General features: G+C 47.0%; 1 protein-coding gene across 1 annotated transcript in view; it reads left to right on the top strand.

The window, feature by feature from the left end:
* Positions 1-22,442, top strand: part of GHR (growth hormone receptor) — a 215,942-nt gene that overhangs the window by 33,454 nt on the left and 160,046 nt on the right. The gene's annotated exons all lie outside the window — the stretch shown is intronic.

Genomic DNA, 22,442 nt, shown 5'->3' with positions numbered 1-22,442 from the left:
ACTTTAAAACCAGCCAGGAAGGATTCTGACAGAGGCTTTACCCAAGTTCAATATTTATGAGCTGTCGAAAATGAAAAAAATGTCCCAGCTCTGGGTTGGTTGATACAACTACACCATCGAATTTGCCCATTATTTTCAGGCTGTTGGAAATGGTTGGAAAAACCAGTCCTGGAGCCGGACGAGACCGGGTCCCTCCCACAGCAGAGCCTGGCTTCTGCGAATGCGCCTGGGCCGTCTTGTTCCTGCGCCTCCCTGCCTTCGCGGTTTTGTGTCTGTTGACTTTTCTCTCGCTCTCCGTGGTCTATCTCAATGGCTTTCTTGTTCCCCTTATTTGGAGTTAATTCTTCATTCCTCACTGTTCTCTAAGCCTTTGTTTATATCAATACCCCACTCATAGCCTTCATCATAGTATGCTTACTGTGCAGTTATTTCCTTATGGATCTATTATATTTTCCCCTCTCTTGTGGTCTGAATAAGCAGATTCTAGGTTCCACTTCACAGGTGAGAAAGTGAGCTCTGAAGACGTTTAATCACTAGCCCAAGGCCACACACTTAGAATAGTTACAGGCTCCACTCTGAGTCTGCTAACTCTGTCCCGGTACATTTTCTCCTCTGGTCTAGTGCAGAACAACATTTTCTTCTCTTTGTTTTTGTTTTATTTCTTCTATACATGCATATGTACACATATGTACATGCATAGATACACATGAATACATGTGAGTCAAGCTGTCTTGCCAGGGTCAGAGTCAGTTATACGAAAATCAGAACACAGTTTTACAGAGACTCATTAGTGTTGTGCACGGAAGTTACCCCCTGGACACAGCACACAAGAAGACCTGCAACTCGGAGAAGCTGACTTGCTTCACTCAGGCCTGCCTGGTCTTTCCATGAACTCACCTCCATTCTGCATTCCTTCCTGCAGCTGCTCGGTCTCTGCACCAGACGCCCTGACCCCAGCCCAGTTCTCGGCAGATGATCTAGTTCACAGCTCTCGCTGGGCTGATGTAGGTCAGGAGTTCTCAGATTTTCATATCTGTAAACATCCCATGGAGGGCTTGTCAGAGCAGCTCCCTGGGCCCTGTCCCCAGGGCTTTTGAGTCAGGAGGTCAGGGTGGGGTTGGTGACTTGGCCTTTCTAACAAGCTCCCAGGTGGTGCCAGTGCAGCTGGTCTGAGGACTACATGCTCAGAGCCACAGATGTGGGCCATCCGAGGTGACAGCTGGCTTCTCCCAAGCAGAACCTGCCAGGATGTGTATCCTCCCTCTCTTTCGGCAGCCAGAATTCAGAGGAGGGTGTCTCTTCGCAGAACACACCCTCTCACCACCACGGTTTTCTTAAATTCCAGTTGACAGTCAGTATTACTTTGTATTAGTTTCAGGTGTACAGTATGGTGATTAGACAATTATATACTTTACACAGTGGTCCCCTGATAGTTCCAGCACCCACCTGGCACCACACATAGTTATCACAATATTATTGACTGTACTTCCCAGGCTGTACTGGCATCCCTGCGACTACTTTGTACCTACCAATTTGTACTTCTCAGTCCCTTTGCCTTGGTCACCCAGTCTCCCGACCCCACCCCCAGTCTGTCCGTCCTGTGTCAATGAGTCGGTTTTGTTTGTTGCACCACCAGTTTTTCATCCCATTTTATTTTGACTGTTTTGTGACCTTGTTCCAGCCACTAGCCCCTCTGTCTCTGTGCATCTTTTATAAAAGCATTCCGTTGCCGTAACTTCTCTCCTGTTTTTTCTAACCGAGCTGCTCAGGTGTCCTCTCTCGGCTGTCCTATTTAAGATACGCAGCTTCCTCCTGACGGCGAACAAAACAATTTCTGTAGCAAGACATGGCAATTTCAGATTACACTCCGTTGGCTAGGACTGCGCCCCTGTGATTTGGGAATTGCCTTGCGGACAGCGGAATTAGGAAGCCGAGTTTAATTTATTTGTATGGAGGCGGATGAAAGAGACTAAGGACATCACAAAGAGAGTTCGTGCGTACACTTCTTTATCGTGATAAGGGATGGTTGCTCTGGGTGTTAAATCACGCACTTGGTTTATGGACCTGCATTTGTTCCCCTCAGAGGAACATGTTGGCACGCCAGGTGAAGGCACCCCCGGCTCGTATTAAGCAGTTGCAGATGGACTCATGGAGGCCTCATACACAGTTGGTTCTCCAGTAGCGCTGTTTTGTTCAGTGACATTTCGTTACAGTGTCAATGGAAACAGCTGATTCCCTGAGGAATCAGACGGTGAATTCCACCGTCTGTGGAGTTCACCCATTCTCTCAATATCTGCATGCGTTTTCCCTGGGGCCACCGGTCTGCTCCCACATCCCAAAGATGTGCACGTGAGGTGAACCGGTCTGATCGCCCCTGCCTGAGTGGGTATGGGTGTGGGAGGGAGTCCTGTCCAGGGTCAGTCCTGCTGGGCACCCTGAGCTGCTGGGACTGTCTGGCCACCCATGACCCTAAACTGGAATCGGCAGGTTGGAAAATAATGATCTTACTTGTTTTCATTCATCTTTCTTAACTGTATGAATAGCTCACATTTATTTTAGCGACCTTGGACTATCATGCTAAGCAACATGAAGTTACACAGAAAAAGTTCAGAGCCATAGGATTTCTCTCACTTAGGGGACAGGAAACCGAAAGCAACAAATGAACAACCAAGACAAACAAAAACTCACAGACACAGACAACAGTGTGGTGGCTCCCGGAGGGAAGGGGAGCGGGTAGCAAAGGGCAAAGGGGGTCAAATACATGGTGATGGAAGATGTTGACCTTGGGTGGTGGCCACACCATGCAGTATACAGATGATGTATCATAGAAAGGTACACTTGAAACTTATCATCTTATTAACCAATGTTGCCCCAATGAATTTAATAAGAAAGAAAGAGAGAAAAACTTCATTGAGAAATACAGACAAAAAAAAAAAAAAAAAAAAGCAAGAAGTCTTTGGGGTCTTAATTAGAAGTTTGGTGCTGTTTTGTGACCAGAAACAGGTCGTAGGAACTTACCTCTTGCTTGTATCAATTAGTCTGTGCATTGGTCTCGTCATTCGACTTGGAGTCTCAGTTTCCAAGAGCTGTCTTGGAGATGAAGTGAGGGCCGACTTTGAAATGTTTCACATGAACTACTTTGCATGCTAATGATTGTTCTCCTTGCTTAAGAATTTTTCTGCTTAAGGAGGCTTCGTCTGTTCTTCCGATAACCACTTACACTTTTCATTTGCATTCACATCACTTCATTAATCTTCATTACTTATCATATATCATAATCTTACCCAAACATACTTATGTGACTCATTCCTACCAGTGTTCTTACTATTAATGCTTCTCCCAGCTCAATATTGGTGCTCTGTAGAATACAGTAGTCCCACTCTATATTGCGGTTCACTTATCAGGGCCTCACTGGATCGCGGGATTTAAAAAATATATTATATTTAATTATTTATCGCGGATTTTTCGCTACATCGTGGGATTTTGCGGTACTGTACAGTAAATACTAAAATAAATGTAAGGTTCCTACGTCACGGATTTTCACCTATCATGGGGTGGGGTCTAGAACGTAATACCCACAATAAGTGAGGGAGCACTGGACACAGAATCGGAAAACATGGAAGGAAGGCATACGTTGTGATCCCTCATTCACTCTTCATGTCTCTATTTCGCCTTAATTGTTTTTCTTGGTAGAATTTTGGTGTTTTGGTGTTCTGAGTTCTTTAGAGTATGTATTATTTTTGAAGACCCACCAAGTATTTCACTTTTTATGCAGTAGAGATTCTTTCATGTACCTATCTTATCTTCCCTCCTAAGGTATGTTTCTGGAGGAGAGCACTGAACATATACAGTTCTCTCCTCCAGAAACAAAGCTCATTTAGGGCTTCCCAAGGAGTCAAGTATGCACATACCTCAACCAAAGTCATCAGCTACTTTGTACACAGGGTAGTGCTCACTGTGTATAAAACATTTGCATGGATTATTTCAGTCCTCACAATAACTCTGTAAAGGAGATTAGATTGTTAACCCCAAGGTTAAGAAACTTGCCCAAGTTCGTCCAGTTACTACAACATGGCAGAGCGTAAGTCTGTGCAACACCCATTCCACATGTTTAACCGCCCCGCCTCTCTCTCAGGGGAATCAGAGTTCTGCCTTCTTCCTGCTCCCCCCACTCTTCACCATCTGTCCTGGCTCTCCCCTCTGCTCCCCACTTCTCGCCCAGGCCATTACCCGCTGTTGGCTCAACCTTCTCTGCCTTCGCGTTCTCTCTCAACTTTGCGCTTTTCCGGTCCTTTCCCATCTTCCCAATGACCCCTCCCAGCTCATTTTTCTGGCCCTCTTTTTATTTTTTTAACCTCTCCTCTTTTTAAAAAAACAACATTCAATCCTGAAAATGGACCCCTGGCTGTGTTGGCAATATTCGGTCCTAACCACAGAAGACGACAGTTAGCTAGGTGAAGACGGAAGCAGAATCTGGGATCGAAATAAACAAGAAGAATCATTTTACTCGTTCTGTTAGAAACATAAATATGAGTGGCTGTAACATCTTGATGTCCATGACTTGTAAGTAGCTAAATAGAGCACAGTTGGAAAACATACACATGCACACACATGCTTGTTGTATGCACTGACTGCCACTGTACTGAGCAGCATGTTGTTGGCAACACAGCGACAACAACACAAGAATTGGAGTTGTCATCGTGCAGAAGCATAGATGGGCTCACCGTGTGTCTCCTCTTGCTCCAGTGTTCAGAGAGCTGCTGTGGGCTTAATTGTCCATCAATGTGAATTATCGCTGGAGTCTCACGTGGATGTCTGGGCGTAGGCATTTCACTTCTTTCTCCAAAATCAGAAGTTATGGCCATTCATCATTATACATAAGACTTTTAAAAGAGGACAAAGCTATAAAAGAAACATTTGAGAGCAATGTTGGATGTGCTCAACTGAATAAATTGCTCTTGCACCCTCCCTTTTTTCTCTCTATACAGAAGGGAAGACAAGAAAATAAAAACTAACAATTATAGTAGCTTCTAAGCAAAAATATAGCAGGAACATTTTGATAGGAGATGTTCCCACCTGGAAATCAGAAATTGGGCAAGTTCTTATAGCTGAGCCGTTGCCACTTGGGGGAAGAATAATGCAATAGACTTCGTAAGCTTGGGGCAGGGTGTGGATAAGTTTTGGTTACTGAGCCGTTCTCAGAGATCCAGCATTTACCCACGAAAACCCAGGCATGACTCACAAGGTCCCCTTTGGCTTCTACCTCTTCCTTCCAGCAGGATGAAGCTGTGCGCTGCCCAGGACCGTACTGGATTCAGTAACGGCATCAGCACACGAATCGTATTCTGTGGACTGTGTACCATTGCATAGGAGGATCTCAGTAATTTCTCAGAATTGCACAAACTGTGATTATAACCCTGGCCTAGAAATGGGAGCTACTTGGCAGAGCTGTGCTGGGCGGCCGAATCCACCTAATCACTCTGCCTGTGGGACAGCTGGGCTGGCCTTCCTGGGCACCTGCCACTTTGCTAGGCCCAGAGCTGTGAATGCAAAATGAAAGGCCAGCAATACCTGGTCAGGAGACCCATGGTGCACAGATGTAGCTGCCCCAGCGCACGGTGTCCCAGCTGTAACCTGCCCCAATATCCTGCCTGGTCTTTCTGAACTGAAGGTCCCCAGGCAGATTTTTTTCCCTTCAAGAAAATGATCTTGCACATGATTTTTTTTTTCCAAAAAATAACTAAGACTACCTCCCCTCTACTACCCAAAGCAACATGGTGATCTCCATTGTACCACATCTTATAATTGCATAGATTCAAAAATCACAACCACAAACTGAGCTCCTAAACGAGACTGTGGACTGCGAACCACAAGCCCGTCATCACCTGTGTGACACGCGGGCCAGTCTGATGCTAGAAAGCATTTGTTTTTGTATTTTAACTCATCAGAAAACCCAGCTATTGAAGAGAAAGTGAAGGTGTTAATTTTAAAGTCAGCCTGGCACTTAAAGAGAAACATGTAACTCTTGGAAGACACTGCAAACGGCAGCCCCAGCTGTTGTCATAATATCTCCAACCCCCGCGGAGGAGCGACTCCAGCCCAGCGCGTCCGCGGAATGAGTAGGAGCGGCCATGCAGGTGGATACGGGGCTCGTGCTCCGACATGCAGAGCCTGGGCAGGAGGGCTCTGCAGAACCACGTGTCTTGCCAATGCTGAGTTATGCCCATGGATCATTCCTTTGTGCATTATCTGCAGAAACTTTAATCCCAGACTTGCTCTCTTCTGCCTCCTGGCCCTCTTCCTCTGTGGTGCTGTATTCATGAAATGCCGTCTCCTGGGAGTGGAACCTTCCTGTGGATACTCATTAGGGGCTCCCAGGGTCCAAGCGGAGGGCACTTGGTTCTCAAGCATCTGCGTTCACTACAGAAGCAGAGGCAACGGGCGTCACGAAACCAGCATGGGTTTCCCAGTCAGGTGGGGCCTGCATTCAAACCCTCGGTCCCTTCAAGTGTGGCGGCGCTGGGCCCATCGCTTACATTTTCTGAGACTCAGTTTCCTTTTCTATAAAATATGGGTCTCAGTGCAACGTCACAGAGTCCTTCTGAGAATTAGAGATGTTTCTACGATCCCTAGATCACTACACATAGCTGTATTTCCAGAATGGATGTACCTGTTTGTATATGTTCTACAAGACAGATTAGGGAAGGTGCCCTCTGCAGAGTGCAGTCCGAGAAGTCCCCAGGCCCATAGGAGGCAGGAGGCTGGAAGAGTGACTACTGGCCAGAGTGAAAGAAAAAATCACAAGGCTTCTTTCCTCCCCTCCCACCGCCCCCCCACTCGTGCCTACATCACGCTCAGGTGGTTCCACCTTTTCCTTGCACTGCCATGTCTGTCAGTGATTTTGAAAAGACAAAGCTGCAAAAAGGATCACGTTTATGCCTGCACTCAGCTAGCCCCTGGGAAGCTCTCGGAACTGCTAGATGTAATGATAGGGCAAAAGGCCGACTGACTTCGTCAGACCAGCAAATCCACGTAGAGGAGAACGGTAGGGGGAAACATGAGTGGCTGATATTGAGAAATTGGAGGATTAGGATAGAGAAGAGTAAGATCTAGTAAAATAGGGAGAGGGGCTGCTTACAATTCAGGTTAAAGCCGTACAGCTATTATGTTGCTGATTGGAGTGATGTAGTTGATACGTGAGTTGACTGGGGTCTGTTTCTCTTGTTGGTGGGAGAAGAGGAACGGACGTTCAGGAATATGCTGAGGAGGGTTTCCACCGCAGGCAGAAGCAGGGGAGTGAGCCCAGGGAGGCGGCGCTGTGGGTAGGGCCATCCACGTGGCCTAAGGTTGTGCTTTTAGATAGAGGAAAGAGTGATTTAGAGGGATTTTAAGCAAGTGTTAATTCATAAGTTACCGGCGATAAATTATGAACTAACATTTGCAAATGTTGGTTCTAATCAGCTTTTCTTCTGGCCGCTAATTTGGAAAAGCAATCCTTGGAGGACTATATTTGCAATGGGTTAAATATTATTTTAGGGAGCACATTTTGGTATCCCAGCTTAAAGGTACTCCTAAGAGAGATTTATAAACCAGGCAACCGAGTAAGACACTTTATGTGCATTCAAATTCAAGATAAAGAATCCAACCTTCTGTTGCCTGGGTAAATGTTTTGAGAGTTGAATAGGAACATGGCAAACACTGGGCAAAAATTGACTTAAAAACACAGATAAGCCTGCGAGGATTTAACGGGTGGAGGCACCGAAGGATGTAGGGAGTCGCTTAGATCACCACAAATAAACTCATGGAATGTGTAACGGGAACACAGGAAAAAGTCATATTATTGTGTAGAAATTCCATTATTTGCTACATTTAAGATAAAATGGAGACAGTGTTTTCAAAGGGTTGGCGCCCCCGTCTCCCCGGGCAGGAGGCAGGTGTTGCCGCCAGGTGTGTCAGGGCAGGTGGGGCGGGGAGGACTCCCTGCGTTAAGTGAAAGCGATGGCTCAGAATCAAGCCAGCCTTTGAATGGAGAAGGAATCTGGTATATCGTATTCCCAGGAAAAATGTTCTTTTAACAGTAGATGTAAAATTTTTTGGTTAGCAGGTATGTTTTTGAAAACTACTGCCTAAATATTAAAATATTTGCAAGTTCTGATTAAAAAAGAAAGATTGGAAACCCCTTTCAATCAAGGGTTTTGTGCTTAAAAATCATTTTCTGTAGTTACATGGATTAATAAGCTATAGGTTCAGACCTGTGTATTTGACTTTCTATGAGGACTGTGGTATCCAATAATTAATGAGTTTGTGGAGGGCTCTAACACATAACTAGAAGGACTATACATGATCTGTTTTTATCACTGGGATCCATAGAGAGTGATAGCAGAAAAGAAAGTAAACTTTTAGGGTCTGGTAATGCTTGTAAATTTAGAGCAAAAGAAATCTTCCTGGAAGTACCGTTTTGTGTACATATGTCCAGTTACCAGTTCTGTGCACATTTTACATGTGCATTAGCCTTGAACTAGTTCTTTCAGCTCTCATTTACCAAGAGAGACTACGATAACAGTAGGAAAATACAATCAGGATGGATACGCTGTCCTTGTCTTGCCCCCGCTGCAGCAAACCCTTCATCCTGCTAGGTCCGAGCTGTCTAGAGGTCAACTAACATGGTTTCACATAATCAGCACAGGGAGGCCTTCCCAGAGGGTGACACTGAGCTCTTGGAGCAGAAAGCAAACCTTCAAGGTTACTGGGACGATTCCCCACTGCCGCAGAGAGTAGGTGCTGCCGTGGACGCCCAGTAGATGCTCAGTATAATGCGGGTCCCACAGAACAGCGCGTCTCTCATCTCCTCGGCACGGCTGAGCTCCCCGTAAACCCTGGAGCTGAACCATTTTAGGAACTCAGAGGGGACGCCAGGAAGGAAAGGGGACTTCGTCACCACGATGACACCTTAGGGCTCTCTGGCTGTCGTGACCCTTCCCTTCCTGTTGGCAGCCACCCCCTGGCTGACTGGATGTGGCAGGACGGTCATTTCCAGGGGAAAGGAAGAGGGCATACACACGTTCTTGCTTCCTCAGTGTCCCGTGTGCCGGGTCCTAGTAGCTCAACGAGTAGTGGAACCCTATTCAAACTCCTAATATCCAGAGACCGACTCTCATTGCAAAAGGCTTGTTCGGGGAAAAGCCATCTCATGTCTTATTCTGTCTAAAATGCCTCAAGTACCATCAAGCGTGGATGTGGGCATGTATCAAAGGGGCAGCATCCAGGAGACACACCGTCTGGGTAAGGCAGCCCGGCTCTCCTAACCATTCGCTCAGCATTCTTTCTGTCTTCTGGGATTTGCCATGAGGTGGTCACTGACTTCCCTGTGTGCCTTCAGGCGCCGCTTAGCCTGATGGGAGGGGACGTGAGCGAGCTTACTGCCGTGAATGCAATTGGTGCGTTCCTTAGACCCATTAATGACATCCTCACCCAGAACTTAAAAGTCTAGTTTGTCAAGAGGCGCCTCACACTGTTGGGTTTTTATTTCTGCTCATTGTCTTTTACCGGTGCGTGAACTGCAGTGAAGGTATTCACCTGCACTGTAAAAATTCATTAGTTCTTTCTGGGGAGGTACTTAGCCATCAGAGCCAAACATGCATGTGGTTGGAATTAAGTTTCCTGAGCGCCCCTCTTAGGTGATGAAAGCTCCCACATTTTGGTGTTTCTATTTTTTAATTATCTACCATCACTCAGGTGGGATGTCAACCTCTACATTGTATTGTGTCACAGGTATGAAACAAAGTGACATGTCTTCCAGTTCCCGTTTTCAGGGGGATAGATTCCATTGTAAGGAACATATATGACTTGAGGTACTTGTCGCTTTTATAGACAAGCAAAAACCATAGCTGGAAGACAGGTGTGCCCATGCCACATTCAGGTGATCCCATCTCTCTAATATGTACTTACAGAATGTTCCAGGCACCTGAATACACTGGGAGAGGTGCACACAGAAAAAGAATACAGCAACAAACTCCTTTGAGAGTGATATGGTGTGGCTGAAGAATAATCGTAACTTTTCTTCCCTACCACCGGAGAGATTTATGAATTGTTTATTAGCTAATTTTTCCCCCAAGATTATAATAATCTCACCTGTTGCTTGCCAGCCTAGTAGATTATTCATATTATTGCTCTGTTTATTTACATATTTTCCTCATGTATGTTATTCATCCTGCATTACTTAAACACAAACCCTGGCTGGTTTGGCTCAGTGGATTGAGCGTCGGCCTGCGAGCTAAGTGTTGCTGGTTCAATCTTCCAGTCAGGGCACATCAGAGAAGGAAAACTCTGACTCCAAAAAACCTCCACTGCCTTGCGGCATACCTCTTCTGGGGAAAGGCTAAGGGAGTAAACCCCGTCAGAAAATCCGGAGCCGGAGTCCCTAAGGCGGTTTGACATTGTAGTCAACACCGGCAACTCCTGCGGCGCACCTGAAGCCAACCTGTATTGACTCCGTCTTTCCCTTGGACCCTTCAGCTGCGAAGAGAGGGGGGGTCTGCTGCATGGGCAACAGCAGACCCTCCATATCACCCTGCCCAGGCTCTGTAGCTTCAGTTTCACTGGAGAGGACTCTCCAGCGTCATCGCAAGATGTCGATTCAACACGGGAGGAGACAGATACCGTGTCACTCCCGAGTCGGACTGCACAGCCATTCTCGGCGGTGCAGATAGACTCTTAAGAAGCTACACCATCGTCTCTCGAGGCTCTGTAGCTTCAGCTTCACTGGAGAGGACACTCCAGCGTCATCGCAAGATGTCGATTCAACACGGGAGGAGACAGATACCGTGTCACTCCCGAGTCGGACTGCACAGCCATTCTCGGCGGTGCAGATAGACTCTTAAGAAGCTACACCATCGTCTCTCGAGGCTCTGTAGCTTCAGCTTCACTGGAGAGGACACTCCAGCGTCATCGCAAGATGTCGATTCAACACGGGAGGAGACAGATACCGTGTCACTCCCGAGTCGGACTGCACAGCCATTCTCGGCGGTGCAGATAGACTCTTAAGAAGCTACACCATCATCTCTCGAGACGGACGGCTGCCGACGAGGACTTAAACACAACCCACCCACCCCACCCCCGGTCACCTTATCTTATTTTGGGGAGGGGGCAGCCTTTCATCACTGCACTACTGTGAGGTCAGGAAAAAAAATGGACTGGCCTCAGAATCAGCCCAGCACAGACCTCTGGGATAATAGGTGCATCGGGGTTGGGGTCGAATGCTGTTGGTGCAGATGGCTGAGGCTTGTGTACACATGTCCCAATTTCAGGAAGAAACACTTGGGGCAGAGGAAGCCTGAAAGCCTTGGCTTCCAGGGGTCGGATGGAGGTGGACCTCCAGAACCTGACAGGCAGTGAGCTCTGTGTGTCTCCCATGCTGAGTAGTTTATCTCTTGCTCCAGATGAGTTTTGGAACCATCATCACACGCTTTCCCGGAGACCAAGTCAATCCTGGCTGTGCTTGCCTTCACAGTCTATACAGATCCAGCCTTGACGGCAGCTCTACTGGCCCAGTTACCAGTAACTCTACTGAGTATGTCCCGCAGGGCTGCTGCTTTCTGAAGGTCTCTCTTTTATTAAAAAAGGAAAGAATAAAGCAAAGAAGGAAAAGGCTCTCTCTCTCTCTCTCTCTCTCTCGCTCGCTCGCTCTCTCTCCCCCACTGTGATTTAGCCCTCAGTGAAGAGTTGTTGCAGATTGAGATGGTGCCAGGCCACTCCTATGATTCATCTCTTCTCTTGTCGAGACCAGTTGAGGCAACGCGTTGGAAACCTCCCTGCTTTGTGAAGAGGTACTTGGTGTCAGGAGGAGAAGCATGAGCGCAGCCGTAATTAGGCTGTCTGAGCAGAGAGTGGTAGTTCTTCCTGATCAGTGAATAATCCCTGCAGCTTAAGGTTGAGTATCGTCAACCAATTCAGTATTCCAGGCTCCTCCATCATTTCCAATGGCTTGTTTTTTTCTTTGAAGATCATTTGGCAAACTGGACCAACTGTTTTCTTAAAATCTTGTTGAAGACCTAACGACATGCAGGAAGTTTAAGGCTAGGTGTATCGGATGCCTGTCTGTCAAGATGCAGAGCTGGAGTTGTGCCTGACCTTGGGACGCATTGTGTGAGTCTCGTTTCTGGAAGTTGTGGCAGTGTGATTTGGCCTGTGACGTTTGTAAGTCTCAGGTATGCCTTGTCCAGCACCTGACTGCAGCTGTGGAAGGACAGAGTGCCTTCAGGACAATTACACCCATGGATGATTGACTACCCAGAATTAGCAGTGTCCTGGCAGAAAACTCCTTTACTGTCATCTGCGGTTTTTAACTGGTCATTTTCACCCATGATTTATCCCCATAGTTGAAACGTTGATCCCAGTGTAGAGCATATCACTTTTCACATTCCATTTTATTCAATATGCTCCCTTCCTAACTTTGCTAATTTCACCTTGTTTCTTTGTTTTGCCCAAGGCCCAGAGCTCTGTGACTCAGTGTTACATTTCAAAGAAACTTTCACTAGACTGGAATTGAGTAATCTAGTGCAGCTAGTGTTCTGGCTGGCTTTCAAGAGCCTACATCATTAGTTTCGTCTTTTGGATTATGGATCTTTATAGGAGGTTTACAGTCATCCCTCTCTATATCATGGTTCACTTATCGCGGCCTCACTGTATTGCAACATTTTAAAAAATATTATATTTAATTATTTATCACATATTTCTTGCTATATTGCAGGATTTTGCGGTACTGTATACGTATGTTGTTAAAGTTACGTAGGTTTAAGAGTGTAGAATATGTTTAAGAACATAAGTAGTGTTTATAAAAGTGTGGAAAAGGTTAATAAGGGAGTGGGGAAGGATAATAAGGGACTGGGAATGGTTTATAAGTGTGTGGGAAGGGTTTATAAAGCCTTAAAATATATATAAATACTAAAATAAATGTAAGGTTCCTACTTCGAGGATTTTTACCTATCGCGGGGGGGGGGGGTGTCTAGAGTGTAATACCCGCGATAAGTGAGGGATCGCTGTAATTCAAATTCCTCAATTTACAGATAAAACAGTTGAGGTGCAACAAGGGTTACGTAACCACCTGAAGCTGCTCAGCAGATTGGCTGTGGGGCTGGGATTGAAACCCTCATCTCCTGGGACAGTGCTTTGAACGTGACACCAGGTAGCCTTTCAGTCTCTCGGTGTGCAGATGCTCCCTGTTTCCCTCCACCGGGGACTTGATTTTCATTCTCTAGTCCTGAGACCTGTGGGTGTGACTTTCTCCCCCCTCTTACTTTCCGCTCTGAGCTCGTCAGAGCCTGATGAAGTTTTGGCCGGGGGGGAATGGAGGGTTTGCTTCCACACTCTGACCGGACTTCAGTGCTATTCACCAAATGTGTTCCTTAGGGAATTTAGTTCCAGGTTAGCCCCACATCTCCCAGGCTTCTCTTTCAGGAATTTGAGCCCTTCCATCCCATACCTGCATTTCCATGTAAAGTCTTCCCTTGTACTTTAAAATCCTTGCTGAAAGAGGATGCGCAGATGAAATACCAATACACCGGGAACCTCCTCCTTGCCTGAAGTCTTATTCTTAAACCCTAGCGTGCCTCTCCTTCAAACTTTTATAAAACTCTTATTATAGAAAATTGTCAATGCATATGAAAGTAGGCAGACCAGGATGATGAATCCTCGAATACCTATCACCCAGTTTCAGTTGTATCAACTCATGGCCAATTTTGTGTCATTTCTGCCCCATCCCGTTCCCCCCCCCCCCCCGCCCCATGTTATTTGGAAGCAGATCCCAGATGTCATTTCATTTTATTTGTTAATATTTCATGGTAAAGCCCTAAAAACTAAGCACGTCAGAGGTGTACTCATAATACCTTTATTGTATGAAAAAATAATTCTTTATCTCATTGAACATTCCAATAGTGTTCAAATTACAGTCGTCACATATATGTCATCATTTGTTTTTTTCATCGTTTGTTTATTTGAATCTGGCTCTAAGGTCCAGACATTGAAGTGGTTATAAATAAGTCTTTCGAGTCTCTTAATCTACAGGTTCAAAATCAATCACTGTCTCTCTGTCACCTATTGATTGAAAATCTGAGTTGCTTCTCCTGGAGTTTGCTGCAGTCTAGACTTGGCTGATTGTTTACCCACAGTTTCCTCTCACATGTTTTCCCATCCTCTTTATTTCTTAGAAGCTGGCAATTGTATCTGAAAGTTGTATGAAATCATTTCTTCAAAATGAAAACTATCCACTGATACCCGCTGGAGGGTAGAGCGGAATTGTGGGTGCGAGGTGCCTGGTCAGGGCGGGCTTTAAGGACGTGGGGTAAGAAGACTGTGTGAACTCAAGGAGCGCAGGCTTTGCAGCCAGACCACCTGGGCTTTGGTTCCAGTTCTGTCACTTCTTAACTGTGTGGCTCTGGGGACATTACCTGACTTCTCTGTGCTTCTCATCTGTTCAGTGGGAACATAATAGGACCTACCTCACCTGCTAAGGATCAGAAGGGCCAAGATATGTGTATAGAATGTGCTTAGACTATTGGCATGATGTGAGCCCTTCAGAACTGTTGGCTGTTACTTCTGAAAGAAAAGTCAGAGGGGAGTTCAGGGTTAGAAGAATAGTAGAAACGAAGGTCCATTTGTGGGAGCCAGTAACCGAGCCACAGAACCGCCCAAAGACCAGCTCCATGACCCTCTTCTGGCTCTGATTTTCTCCACTGCATTCTCTTATTTTTTTTCCATCTCTCTCCATGTGCCATGCCATGTAAGTTATTTTCATCATCTGAACATTTGCATATGAGTAAAGAAGAAAGCAAGGCAGTGACGCCGGTGCCAGGTGGTGTTGGGGCCAGAGTGAGGGACTCGGGTGTCTGGAGGACACCTGTTGGGACCGTATGTTCTGTGACTGCCTCGAGCTCATGTCTGTCTCTTCTGCTGCTTTTGTGCTTCAAGCGTCAAAGGCTGAAACTCCTATCGGTGCTTCCCATTCGTTGCTAATACTTACCTTGGCCTTCATGCGGAACCCCACGCTGTAGCCTGCAGATGATCTTGTTCACTTCCTTGCTCATTACCATTTGAATTAGTCTTAGACCACGTGAGTCTTTGGCTTGGCATGATAGGGACGGTGTCTAATGGTGTGGGAATGCCTGCTCCTCCCACTTCCTGTTTTTCTCTGTTGGCTTCACTTCGGGCCCTCTGGGTTGTCCCATGGCAATAATTATTGGGGAGTCTTATTTATTATGGAGTGTCTCCTGTTTGCCTCCTGTGATCCTAATGTCCTCTGAAGCAGAGATTGCCAAACAAGAGACCACCTGTTCTGTCGATAAAACCTAATTGAAATGCGACCATGCCCCTTCCGTTAGGTGTTATCAGTGTCACCAGTGGCTGCCTTCTCGTACCATAGCTGCAGAAGAGACCCTGTGGACCACGAAGCCTAAAACATTTGCTCTCTGGACCTCTGCCGTGAAAGCTGGCTGAAGTCTGCTTCAAAGGGAAGGAAGTTACATGGTGCCAAAGAACTGTGGGCTAGGAAAGAGAAATTGTCTAGTTCTATGCTTTTCTTGAAACATAGAAAATGTTAGAAAAGAGTCACCTGCTCACAAGTGACTTGCATCCCCGCAGTCAGTCACGTGGGTGCTTGTGGCCTGGAGGGAGGATCCCGGCGTCACACGAGGACTGCCTTTCTCTTCGCACATCCATTCCTCCACCGTTCCTCTGGAGGACGACTGTCTTCAGCTGAAGGGGACTTGAGGTACGCAGACCTCTTTTCCCTTCGATGGTCAAAGGAGAAAAACGACAAAGCCATCTGGTGTGACGGAATCAAATTCATACCTTTTTTTTTTTTCTCAGATAGGCAAATCATACTTTTGGTGTGCTGCAGACTTTCAGTAATTAGTGTGTGTGGGCCTGAGATGGGAAAGGCTGGAAATGGGCGGCCTAAGGCCTTGTTACTCAGTGAACCCTACGTGTGCCCGTTGACACCGAGGCAAGAAACACTTTAGACGGAGCCCTGCGTGGGTTGTTGGCTGGGAGCGAGTAAGTCCGGCTCACTTTCTCCTTAAGTCGGGAGACTGGAAGGGAGAAAGGAATGATTTGTTTGTTGATTTGGAAACTGGTTTTTATCAATCCTTCTGAGGCAGTTTAGCAGGTATTATCTCATTTAAATCCCCATAAAAACCCTGCAAGGGAGATACTATCGTACTTCAGGAAACTGCGACCCAGAAAGATTAAGTAAATGGCAAAGTTCCCACATTATAAGTATTGTAGTCTCTCTACGAACCCTGGCTGGTTTGGCTCAGTGGATTGAGCGTCGGCCTGCGAGCTAAGTATCGCTGGTTCGATCTTCCAGTCAGGGCACATCAGAGAAGGAAAACTCTGATTCCAAAAAACCTCCGCTGCCTTGCGGCATACCTCTTCAGGGGAAAGGCTAAGGGAGTAAACCCCGACAGAAAATCCGGAGCCGGAGTCCCTAAGGCGGTTTGACGTTGTAGTCAACACCGGCAACTCCTGCGGCGCACCTGAAGCCAAGCTGTATTGACTCCGTCTTTCCCTTGGACCCTTCAGCTGCGAAGAGAGGGGGGGTCTGCTGCATGGGCAACAGCAGACCCTCCATATCACCCTGCCCAGGCTCTGTAGCTTCAGCTCCACTGGAGAGGACACTCCAGCGTCATCGCAAGATGTCAGTTCAACACGGGAGGAGACAGATGCCGTGTCACTCCCGAGTCGGACTGCACAGCCATTCTCGGCGGTGCAGATGGACTCTTGGGAAGCTACACCATCGTCTCTCGAGACGGACGACTGCCGACGGAGTCTCTCTACGAGCACGTGTCATGAGCTTTAGGCTTTCTCTTCGTAACCCTTTCCATGTTGGCCTCTTTCTCATGCTCAGAGAACAGCAGCGGGAGATCCAGGCACCACATTTCCAGGCCAGAAATAGAGGAAAGGTCAAGGGCAAAAGGTAAACAGTTAAGCCAGCCAAGTTTGTTCTGTTTCTTAGATGTCCTACTCGGTGACTTCAACTTATATCTCATTAGGCTCCTAGGGCCATCCCTTTCTGCAAGGGAACCTGGAGAACGTGGGCCTTTTGTTCATTTGCTTAAAGGCAGGCGCATAGCCACGTCATAGGAATGTGTCCCGTGGGGACACAACAGGGAGAACAGCTCATAAACAGACAGCAGCCTCTTTTCCACCAGGTCCTGCTGACGCGTGGAATGATCGGCCCTCTCTGGTCCAACCTCTGGTGGGTCCTGCTTTTTCTCATTTTGAATGGACCTGATAGAATAATGGTGAGCAGCCCTCTCTGATCTCCTGGTACGGGACAGAGATCACGGCTTGCATGATTTCCTTCTGACTCCCGTGGTGAAACATGCCCATGCCAGGGAGGAGTGGCACGGCCGGCTGTCCTCAGTTCAGTGCGGGGAAAGGTGGAAACACCCACGTTGCCTAGCTGTGCATTGCCACCGGGGGCCTTGTAGACCCACGAGCCACCCCTGCGGTGGGGAAGGCTCTGGAAACCACTGGATCGCAGCAGCCTGGCAGGGACAGGTGTAGCACCTGGGGAGCCCTCGCTGGTAAGGAACTGCCTGACACCTACCAGGCGACCTCAGTTGAGTCAGCAGTCACTTTATCTCTGGGTCCCATTCCCTGGGGCTCTCTGTTGATTGCCCGCAAGCTCCAGGCCTGCATGAGGCTGCTGAGGTGTGAGGAGTTTGCACCTCGGTAAGAAGTTCTTGAAGTGTCTGAGTTATAAGAGGCCTGAATCCTTGCCCCATACCTAGCTACCCACAACAAAGCTGAGTGTGGTTGTTTTCTTTTTCTTTTTTTTTTTCTTCTTTTTCTGCCAGGCATAGAGCTGCAAGAGAACAGCATGTCCTAAAAAAACAAGCGCTTCAGCCCGCAAAGGAGAACAGCATCCGCCCTGCTGGGTCACCTGAGAGAATCGATCAGCTCAGAAGGGCTGGACTTGCTTTTGATTGCTCTGCAGAGGGGCTCACACTTAGCTGAAGCACCATGATGAACCCTTTTGGGGGAGGAGAAGGAAGGGGATTTAGAACAAAAAGCCAGAAGTGTAATAGGTGTCCAGAGGTCACAAACTCAGGAAGCCTAAAGCCTCTTGGCAGGTAGCATTAAGGTGTGTGTGCTGTGAGCCAGGCACACACAGTCTGGCAGGTGTCCCTTCTAGAGAAAGTGCTGCTCAGAGGGACACCAGTTCTGACTGCTCCCTCCCTCCTCTCTCTGGACCTGGGCTTCTCAATCTTGGCCCTATTGACAATTGTATTTTACTTTAATTTATTTTATTTTATTTATCCTCACCTGAGGATATTCTCTCATTGCTTATAGAAAGAAAGGAAGGGGGCGAGGAGAGAGAGAAAGAGAAACAAACCAGCATTGATTGGCTGCATCTTGTAGGCTCCCTGACCAGGGGTACATGCACCCTGACCGGGAATTGAACCCACAACATTTCGGTTATGGGATGATGCACCAGCCTGCTAAGCCACACCACCCAGGGCAGACCATTCTTTATTGTGAGGACAGTCCTTTACATTGTAGGATGTTTAGCAGCATCCCTGGTCTCTACCCACTAAATGCCCAGAACACACCACCCCCAGCTTGCAGCAACCAAAAGTTGACCCTGACATTGCCAAATGCTACCTAGGAGAGAAAAATCTCTCCTGGTTAAGAACCATGCTGTACACAAAGAAATGCAGCCAAATTTGTAAACCTAACAGTTGCAGAGGGTAGTGATGAAAACGTTTTGAAAAAGAAGGTCATCTGCAAGCTGTATAGACAAAGTGCTTAGAGAAAGAACCTGGAATCGCCATGCTTGGCAGATGGGGGATTTTGCTAAGTTCAGAACAGCTTTTCTGTGAATCGTGTTAACTGCTATCTGACTAACCTGTCTAAGAGGGTAGATCGTCACATTCGTAGCACCCCTAAAGTGTCTGTCCTCCCTTCTGAACAGTACTGTTGCTGGTCCATGGGCACTTGATATAAAAACTCAGCACGTGGGAGTAAGATGCCCCTTTCAGCTGAGGACACATAAAACAGAGAGGGACCCCGGAGCTCTTCCAGTCCACTTCTCGTGGTTTGTGGGCCACGACACGGAGCTCCAGCAACTGTAGTCTGTAGCACGATTTACTAGGATAAACCTCGGTGAGTCAACACTGGCCTGAAATGTTCAGCAGGAGAGGCACAGAATGATGGGAGTAACATGTTAAAATTATACTCTTGGCCATTTTCAAGATTCTAGAGAAGTTTACAAATATATATGTGGAGTTCATGTTTTCTCCATGTGTCCAGTTCCTGATCTTAAGGAGAAGCCAGGCAGGAAAATGATCAGGCGCAGATGGCGTTCAAGGAGGAGCTGAGAACAGCCCAGCAAGAAGGGTACAGCATGTCCTGGTATGCACACAGTTTGGTTACAAGGTGTACTCCAGCCGCCTGGTGCGGTGTGCCTCCGTGTGTGATTCCCAGGGTCTCTGAAACAGAACTCTCCACAGTCAGGTACGGGTTTAATTTTTTCTCCCACCGTGTTCCAAATATGTCCCAATGCCCAAGTTTCTGAGACGTAAGAGGACAGTTTCCTACTGTAACGTGCTAGAAAGCTTATTGAAAGACTTCAGGAAATGCCTTTGACCTTGATATGGACTTAGAGAATGACCTTATTCTGAAATAAGTACAGTGTCAAAATATGGAATGTTCTAGTAAAATAAGCACATGATTTGCTTAAAAAAACAACAACAACAACCTGGAGCAGGAGCACAGAGATGCAATGCATTCTAGATTTTAAGGAGGGGAATGGTTGAAGGCGAGGTGGCATCTCTGCCTGAAACGTGGTAGAGTACACCGTCAGCTTTTGACGATGCTATGAAATGGAAAATCCCATTAAAGGCTGTTAATGCATTTAACAGATATTTATTTAGAGCCTTTATGAGCTAGCCACTCTTCTAAGTGGTACAGATTCACCAAAGAACAACACAGAGTCCTTTCTGACATTCAGTGAAAAGAGACAGTCAATAAACACATATGGTAGGTGCCACGGGACAAACTGAACAGGGCACGGGACCAAGGAGTTAGTATTTCATGTGGGACCATCGGGAACGCCTCTCTGACAAGATGACACCTGCTCAGAGAACGGACGGGGATAAAACAGAGAGCTCGTGGGTGTCTAGGGCAACATACTGGGGCCTGTTATAAGTGTTCCAACAGGAAACGTAAGCTCAGAACAGCAGGCCTCTCTGTGCTTCAAGGTGGGGGGAAGGGGGTAACAGAAAAGGGGGAGCTTTGCGAAAGCCTTAACGATGCATTAAGTGCATACACTGAATGGCTACGCAGCTTCGACTGGGTAGTCCATAAAACGGGGTGATATGCTCACGTATCTCTTACGTGGTTTTAAATACAAGACCTATGGCTCCGCTAAGCATCATGTCCCTTGTTTCAGCTGAGTTGGGATAAAGGTGGGACTGCTTTTTGGATTTATGCCACAACGTTTAGACTAACTCAGAAAGCAGTAGTTTGTATATGCATTGCCCAGGCCGGGGGGTTGTTATTACTCTGGTTTGGGAAGTAATACAACCAGAGTGTGGCTGACCGCGGGCCCTGGGCCAGGTCACCAGATTCAGTGCTCAGTTTCTCATGAGAAGAGGACATGCTGGGCCAGGCAGGCAGGAAGAAGGAGGTGAGTTTCAAGGAAGAAATAGGTAAAGGTCTCCTCATACCTGCCCTCACATCCCTTCAATGACCCTCCTACCTCCATCTTCAGTATGAGCACTATGTCCTTCTAAAGGGCGAGATGTCTTCCCCCGGCCGGGGCAAGGATGCAAGAATTCCATTGCAGTGCCTTTGCCGAGGAATCTATTGGGAAATTCTTCTTTTTCTTTTTATAAACAACATTCATGGAATGCTGTCTTTTTTTTTTCAATATTAACTAATTTTTTAATAAGTTACTTTATTTTTTAAATTTTATTTTATTTATCTGTTTTTAGAGAGAGGGGAAAGGAGAAAGAGAGGGAGAGAAACATCACTGTGTGGTTGCCTCTCACTCGCGCCCCCAGCTGGGGACCTGACGTGCAACCTAGTCACGTGCCCTGATTGGGAATCGAACCAGCGACACTTGGCTCGCAGGCCAGTGCTCAATCCACTGAGACACGGCAGCCAGGGCCTCTATTGGGAAATTCTTACCTTATATTCTGGGCTTCTTTATAATCTCAAGAGGGGCTTCGCTCTCTTTCAAAATGAGAAGAAAAGCGTCCGCTAACGCCACCGCGTTCCGTGAAGCATAGCTTTGGGTTTTGGGATGCCTGACGTTAAACAGGGTCACGTGTACCGGCTGGAAGTGGTGTCTCTGTTCTGTTCTCAGGGACAGTCAGCCTTCACCTGCACGCCTGGCAGCCTTGCCCTGCCCTGGGGGTGCTTGAGCGCACATGTTGGGAGCTGTTCACTGCTAACTCAAGTGGGGCTGGCGTGGGACCAGCAGAAGGGGCTGGAACCCCGCTTCTGAGAGCTGAGGAGGACCTCTCTCCCAGCCCGATTCTTGAACTGAAGCACCAAGGGTGATGAAAGAGGCAAGGACGCACTTCCTGGAAAGGGAGGGCATCCAGGTACAAGTCATTACCTGAGCAACTTTGTCCACAGTTCGCTTGTTTCAAACGCTTCAGCGTTTATGGGTTTTTGCTTTTATAAGTCTTTTTTTTTTTTTTTTTTTACCGCTGTCACACACTCGGCAAACATTTTTTGGACCCCGTCCTGTGCCGTGCATGTTCAGAAGAACTAGGTAACGTTGTCCTTGCACTTGCGGAATGAATGGCTTTGTGAAAAAGATAAGACTCCCAGCACTAAAGCAGTCCAAGAAGTAGCGAGTGGGAATCCATGTAGGATACACATTAGCTCAGTGGGAAGAGTCCAGGTTTTGGAGCCCGGTAGACCTGACTGAAGCAGACCTCTGACCCTGACCAAGAGTGTGCCTTTGTGAGGCTCAGTGACCCTCTGCGGGCCTCAGTTTCCTCTTCTGTAAAATGGGATCATAGTACCAAGTCACGCAGTCACAAGGATTGCTGTGATGACTCAACATTACACAGAAAGCACTTACTGCCATGCATTTATTTATTATTGTTGTGTTATTGTTATTAATCAGACAAATAGATCTGGGTTCTAGTTTTTATTCTGCAATGACTTAGAGCACTTGGATAAGTCACTTTATCTCGCCATCTGTGCAAATTCTCTCTAAAGCAAAGAGAACAGTGTGCCTGCAATATATTTTGCCTCCAAAATTCTCTGGTATTTTGAACTGAAATCTATTTGAGCAAAAACCTTAACGGAAGCTCCTCCTCATTAACACGAATGTTAATGCTGACAGTAAACCATCGGTGTCTGTGAGGGCTTGGTCCGGAGCCATGCACTGGGATGGGCTCCCCAGTCACTGCCATTTACTT

The sequence above is a fragment of the Furipterus horrens genome, unplaced genomic scaffold (assembly GCF_987537825.1).
Source record: "Furipterus horrens unplaced genomic scaffold, mFurHor1.1.pri manual_scaffold_5, whole genome shotgun sequence".
Lineage (NCBI taxonomy): Eukaryota > Metazoa > Chordata > Mammalia > Chiroptera > Furipteridae > Furipterus > Furipterus horrens.
Note: the sequence above shows the minus strand (reverse complement) of the source record. Positions and strands in the feature narration are given on the sequence as shown.